Here is a 7,249-nt window from a genome sequence, read left to right as displayed (position 1 = left end):
TGTATAAGTCTAATGAGTCGTCAACATGGTTAAATGTAAGTGTATGATAGTCCTATTATAAGTCTAGTGAGTCGTCAACAAGGTTAAATATGAGTGGAAGTTAGTCCTAAATAAGTCTAGTGAGTCGTCAACTTGGTTAAATGAGTGTAAGATAGTCCTAAATAAGTCTAGTGAGTCGACAACATGTCATGTGGTTTTTGTGGTTAAATATGAGTGTAGGATGGTCCTTTATAAGTCTAGTGAGTCGTCAACATGGTCAAATGTGAGTGTAAGATAGTCCTATATAAGTCTAGTGAGTCGACAAAATGGTTAACTATGAGTGCAAGATAGTCCTATACAGGTCTAATAAGTGACCAACATAGTTGAATGTGAGTGTAATGTAGTCCTACATAAGTCTAGTGAGTCGTCAATATGGTTATATGAGTGTAAGATAGTCCTTATGGGTCTAGAGAGTGTCTAACATGTTTAAATGTGAGTGTAAGATAGTCCTCTACAGGTCAATAGTTAAATGTAAGTGTAGAAAATTGTTTTTATGTTTACAGAAATTGTCGCTAGAGTTCTCCACCTGATTGAGTGCAAAGTAAGCTTACAGCCTATTTAATGGCGGCTTACAAGTCTACAATGTGCCTATTTCTCTTTCACTTGTTTAACGATTAAACAATGCAAATTCTCAACTTTTTTGTTCCTGTTAACGATTATTGGGTAAAATATGAGGTATCATGCCAAAAGAAATATTATTTATAATATTTTTTAGGACATTTTTTTTTATTGCTTAAATCGAAAGTTTATGAAATACCTATGGGAGAAATGTTGGAAAAAAAATTTTAAATTAATTATTTCATTGAAATTTAAGCTTTAGCCAATCACAGTGCAGTACGGTTGCTGACGGTGGGCGGGACATGCCCACCTCTAGTACGTCACGCCCCACCTCTAGTGTAGCCACGCCCCGTCCAATGAAAACTAGTTATGGGCTGGTCACAGCACTCTAACAATGGTGCTGCAATATCTTTCCTTATTTTTATAAATCTTCTATTATTTTCTCATATTTTATTAACTTTGTTTACTTATTTTAGTAATAATATTAAGCTTACGTGGGTATAGAGAAATAATGCTAACAAATTATTCGGAAAAAAAACATTCTCAATTTTCAAGAAATTTTTTATTAAGTTAAGATCGTTTTCGAATAGTTTTCGCCAATATTCGGTAGTTTCACTTTACTTTCTCATGAAAAGAATCTCGTATGAATACTCAAATGACTTTTTCTTACACAATGTACGAATTAATTGAATTTTCTTGTAATTTAGAATTGCATTAAAAAAGAGATCAAATTAATAACAATGTTGATAGAATGCGACACATCCCCTCTGAACCTAACGATTAATTGAGAAAAAATTACCAGCCAAATTGATATTTGAGCTTAAGTACGCCATTAGACAGCTCCAACTGAATCCGTTTAGCAAATTCATTATTATGAATTATATTGTAAATCACAGAAAACGTGAAAAATTCTGTCTTTAAAATTGAACTTCTTCCTTCTGAGAAGTTTGGTTAGAAATTTAATAATCATACATATAATACTTAGAGGTAGTAAAACCTTAAAATATCTAGACGGAAGTTTAGAAAACCATATTTAACTCCCCTTAAAATGAGAGTAAGGTGGTCCTATGTAGAGGTCTAGTGAGTCACCAACACCGGTTAAATGTGACTGTAAGGGTGGACCTATCTTGGTTTAGTGAATCTTATGCTTGTGAAGTCCAAGTCTGAAAAAACTTAATCGAAAAGTTAGTGTTGGAGATACTGAGAAAGGTGGCCTCGCCAAAACGTGGTCCGAACCATTAGTTAAAAAGACATTGTGGTGAGTGATTAAATCAATTTGATTAATGATTAAAATTAAATTAATTCGATGATTAAAATTAAAGTTCAATTAAATTCTCCGATTTGATCATAATTTTTTTAGTTTGATTGAATTAGTTTAACGATTAAATTTGAAATTTAGTTTGCTAATTAATTTTCATATAATTAAAAAAAAGTAAGATTAATTTCGCCGATTAAATTCTGATTAAAATTAAAAACAAATTAATTAATTTTATGATAAAATTATTTTTTAATCAGTGTCCATCTCTGAAAAAAAATACCAGCTGAAGGAGGGAACAGCCAAAGGGAAATCAACTGTTTATTACTGAATTCCATGATTATGTATAACCTATAATGTGTGACTGCTTCTCACATGTAATATCAGTGCTGTGCACTTAAATTGAGAACAAGCACAAGTTATACAATTAGTGTTTTTTGTCCAAAAATACTTTGGTAGTTTTCTCATTTAACAACGGTTGTAGATTCAATAGTGGAGAGATTAATGTTGTGGTTTTCAAAAGAGGACTAAGAAGCTATTGGCAAAAATAGGTTACGAATTGCACAAGAAAGGACAATATTTAAGGTATTTTTTTGGCTACAGTACATTCAGATCTAATTCAAGATTTTTGCATTAATGTCAGTTAAAACTATTTGACATTTTTCTTTCAATTCTGTACAATTAAAACCTGTTAATTGAAACATGCATGAACTTAAGGAGTAAGATTAATAATTTTTGCATTTTACAATCTACAAGTGAAATTAATTGCATTGATTTTCAATTGAATACCTTTAAACTTGATTTCATTTTCCCTCGTAGGAAATTCTTCCACAAAACGCTGAAGTATCGCACCGACACCGCTACTGAAATCAGAAATTACAATTAATTTCTTTAAAGTGATGAGGAATGATTGTTATAAGGAATTGTTGAAAGAAATTATTGATTCCATTACACATTAACTTTCAATTTGGGAAATCCAGGTATTTTTATAACCTAGGTAAGTAACAATAGCTTTACAGTTAAGTAAAATTAACTTAGGTTCCATTCCTACTTAATTAGGAAGACATCTAGAAAGTGTAAATGTAATTCTCATGACCTGTACTGGAGTAGGTTTTTAGATTAATGACCATCAAAGTTGACTTGTGATTTTTCAAGAATTGTACTCTGTTCCAAGACTTTTCCATCAGTCAGTATGTGCTAACTGCCTTAAATTATAAGTTCATCCGTAAGTAAATGAATTTAGATAAAATAAAAGGAAAGACAACTTATGAAACTAGTTATGTGAAGTCGAACTTTAACAATAAGCTTGCAATGAACTTTTCATAAACGAATTCGTGAAATCTTAAGTGTTAATTTAGTTGATCATTTTATATACATACAAAAAAAAAAACAAAATAAAGACCTCATAGTTTACTTAAAACATTTAAATCTAGGTTAAGTACTTATTAATGCTGATTTATTATCAACTTAGTAACCAGATTGATTCTAAGTGTGGTAAAATAGGATCCAATTGTTGATTTAACCAGTGTTGAAAATTCAGTATAAGAAATGAATAACATATAATCTTTACGTAAAAAAACATTAAATAATGGCTTGGATTAAATGATTAATGCAGTTAAATCCAGTATAATTAGTTTCAAATCTAACAACTTTCAGTGGCCGCCATTAAGGAGCCACAGCAATTAAATATTTCTAGTTTTAAATAATATTAAGTAATACATACCTTATCCAAGGTATAAATCTTTTACTGGCATAATCCTTAACAGTCACTATTGATAATTAGCTCAAATAATTGAAACTTATTCTAATAATAGTTAAACTAAAAATTCCTACATATTGAATTTAAGCTTGGAACGGTACCACCTTGAGGCTGACTTGTCTTCGGGTTCGAAAGGCATTATGGGAAATGATCCTAAGAGTATAGTATAATTTAATTGTTTAAATTATGCAAACCCTTAAATAAGTTTAATTAAAAAATTATAATTTCTTTAAATTATTTTTCTAATTATAATTTTCTTTTGCATACTTCAAAAAAAAAAAAAATTCAATAAAAATTTCAAAAATGTTTCACTAATTAAACATTTTATATTAAAATTTGTTTATTAATTTTAAACTTAATTTTAATATTTATTTTTCTTTTTTAATTTTTAATTTTAATTATAGATGAATTACTGTAGTTCCAGAATCGAAGGTCCATGGGCAAAACTCAAGACACCATCTTGGAGGTCTATTTCTTCACTTTGAATAGTTTTTGAACATTTCAAAAGTAAAAAATATTGTTAATTTTGTGTATATTAATAAAAAAAAAATTAAATTTGGTGTTAATTCAATAAGACTAAGCAAATAGTTCACTTCTCTAGGAAGAAGATGTCTTCTTATATTAGTGGTATGTATAAATTTATTTTTTAATGTATAAGGTTTTAAATTTATATTTAAAATGTTAAAAGCGCAAGTTTTGGTAGGCATTATTATTGCCTATTATTGTTTTGATAAGACATTATTGATGAATTGAACGATGCATTTCATAAATGTGAAGTTTTGATTTATATATGAATTTAGGTATCAATCTTCAAGGCAATTGCTTTTTCACTTTTTTTTTTGAATCCCTGCGAATACTGTCTCACAAGTAGTAGTTTACACTTCTCACTAAAGTTATTTGCTCCTCTCAGAGGCACTCGGTGTTAGTATTATTTGAATTTTGTGGATAATCTGATAACTTTCCAGCTCTCCAGTGATTACTTCTCACTTTTTCCAGTGTACACTTTGTTTTTATTTCTGTATGGACAATTATTAATCTGAATGGTTCTAAAACCGAAAATTGCTATAATTTCCCCCATTTCATTACATTATTTGCTTAATATATTTCTTATCGTTCTTGTAAATAATAATATTTAACTAATAAGTTGCTTCATTAATTAAATAAAAGGTAATTGAAGTAATGAACAAGAAATCATTAGAAAATAATAGTTCCTCTACATAGTATGTGCTTTTCACAAGTATTAACTAAGATTAAAGCAATTTCATAATTAGCCTCAAGCACAGCACTGCCTGAAACAGACTTATTATTGATCTTTATTCAAAACTTCTCCTTTAAATACTCCAAGTAATTTAATCTAAATAAACATATTGCATTCTGTTTCGTCCTCTTCTCAGCCTCGATTCTGTGATCCAGCATTCTTGGTATAAGCTTTCAGAAAGGCTATATGGTATGTAGCTACATTTTAAACATTTTTCTTTTAAAGTAGTTTTTACTTTGCTTGCACTGTCCATAAATTGTGGATATTATTACTTTTTGCTTATGGAGAGTGGAATACACGTTATCCAAAGCCCCTCAGGAACTATACCATCATCCAGAATACATAATTACTTAATGAGATCCTATAATGGTTACAGTGGATTATTAGCATTTCTCATATATTTTATGAATGTTATGTTCTATTTATTTACGAAGAACAATTGTTTATTGTAAAGCAGTAATTAGTACCTATTTAGAAGTGTAGTTTCTGTACCAATATGGTTGGATCTATTTCATTCTAAATGATCTATTGTGATGCTAAAGCTATCAAAGTTTATTTTTAGAAAACGTTCACTTACTAGTCGCCTTCTCATCCACCATCCGAGCTGTAAAGATAGAGCTGGAACTAATATTCCAACAATATGCCACATTACAGAATTATATTAACTTACAATTCTTCTAAAAATGAAACATTAACAGTTACTAACGTTCTTGTGGAAAGTAAAAAGTACACATAACTGTACATTTGCTATTATTTTCATAATCAGAAACGATATTGGAGAAATTGTCATAATTTATACGTATAATGGTCTGAAATTGTCAAAAATTGATAGCCTTGTCAATGGCTGACTGTAATCGTTACTAGCAAAGCCACAAGCGATTTTTGAAAAAAGCCAAAAACAACGAAATTCGACGTTAGGACAGCAGTTAACGGCGGATTCTAAGGAATGAAATGAGGCAAAATAAACTTGATAATGTGCAAGTTAACAAATAAAATTACGTTCAGTTTCTATTTTATATTTGACAATTACTTAGAAAGCTCTGTACTGTTTGGATATTTTGAAGTTATGTTGGTCTCTGAGACTTGGTTGTTCAGTGATTTTTTATCATTTCGTCTCAAAGTACTATGAAGTATTTCCTTCTTTCTCTAGGGAGAGATCTACAGGCACAGCAAATGCAACGCTTCGTATTTACTAAGAAGATAATCGCCTCAACAAATTAATCTAGTCATCGCATAATTATATTTATTATAAAGCTTGTAAGTAATTTAATGACAAACATATATTTCAAGCGTTCATTAGAGTTAAACTAAAATTGATTTTTAACATTGTAAATCAGTTGAGTTTAGACATATATAATTTTGGTACCCTGTGTAGAGGAGATTTTAATTGTTTATTCCTTGTTCAACCTTCTCATAAAGATAATAATTTTTTTGGTTGTCTGTTTGCCAGTTACTCTAAAGAAGTTTTCTGGTCTCATTTCGTGGCCATAACTAGTGAAATTAGCTGCAATGGAAGTAAATTGGCTACTTCGAATATGTTTTAACAGGTTGTTAGTATTGAAACGATGACTTGCTAAGGAAACAGTTGTTATAGTAATTGGTCAGCCTTTTTTTTTTGTACAATATCATATAGCCACTTCCTGACTTTGTCCACTGTTATTTTATCTGAATGAAAATGTAAGTGGTACGTTATGAAGTTTTGGCTTAACTATTGACTACGCATATATTTACCATTTTATCACTTCCTGGGAACTTCTTCCTTTGTTTTAGCAATCCATCATCATATTAACTTCCTCATTTGATCTTTCAGGAAATTCTGCATTACTGTGTTTTAAGTTCCTTGGCTTGACTGATAATAGCCAATCAATGTTCTTTCTTGAGAAATTGCTGTTTGATTTCTTTGTAGAAATCTAAGACGAAGCATTTAAAAACATTCGCTTTATTCCTGTGCATAAATCTTCTGCACCATCCTTAAAAGATGTCTTCGATTCGTTTTTCTCATAGGGAAGTATTCCTGAATAGCATTTCTATCAACCAGGCATTCTGATCATTTGTTTCCTTACTAAGTAGGTATTCGTATGTTTTACTACTAATTTTCTTGTTTTAATCAGCTTCAATACTTTATTGGCCTGATTTTGTTCTCGTTTACTTCAAATTCTTTCTTATCAATTCTCCTTTGAAACTATTTAACTACTGTACTAGAGCAAAGTGGTGATTCAGGTCGAAAATATAACTAGATACCTATCTTTAATTTAACAATATTTAGTTACCTTTGGTTTTCATAATTTGTGGTTTAATAGAACGAAACGGAATTCTTTGTTTTGGGCACATTTGTCCTCTCCTTTATTTGTGGTACAATCAGCGCGATGGCATAATAAAT

At 29.9% G+C, this 7,249-nt stretch overlaps 1 long non-coding RNA gene across 1 annotated transcript; it reads left to right on the top strand.

Annotated features, from left to right (window-relative positions):
• Window positions 1–2,148: 2,148 nt before the first annotated feature.
• Window positions 2,149–4,205, top strand: LOC141451566 (uncharacterized). Its single transcript, XR_012456891.1, has 3 exons — window positions 2,149–2,437; window positions 2,672–2,849; window positions 4,016–4,205. It is a non-coding gene; the product is annotated as an uncharacterized lncRNA (long non-coding RNA).
• The last annotated feature ends 3,044 nt before the right edge of the window (window positions 4,206–7,249 follow it).

Source organism: Rhodnius prolixus, unplaced genomic scaffold, assembly GCF_049639745.1.
Source record: "Rhodnius prolixus isolate KJV_2025 unplaced genomic scaffold, Rpr scaffold_8, whole genome shotgun sequence".
NCBI classification, from domain to species: domain Eukaryota; kingdom Metazoa; phylum Arthropoda; class Insecta; order Hemiptera; family Reduviidae; genus Rhodnius; species Rhodnius prolixus.
This window is presented reverse-complemented; position numbering and strand designations above follow the sequence as displayed.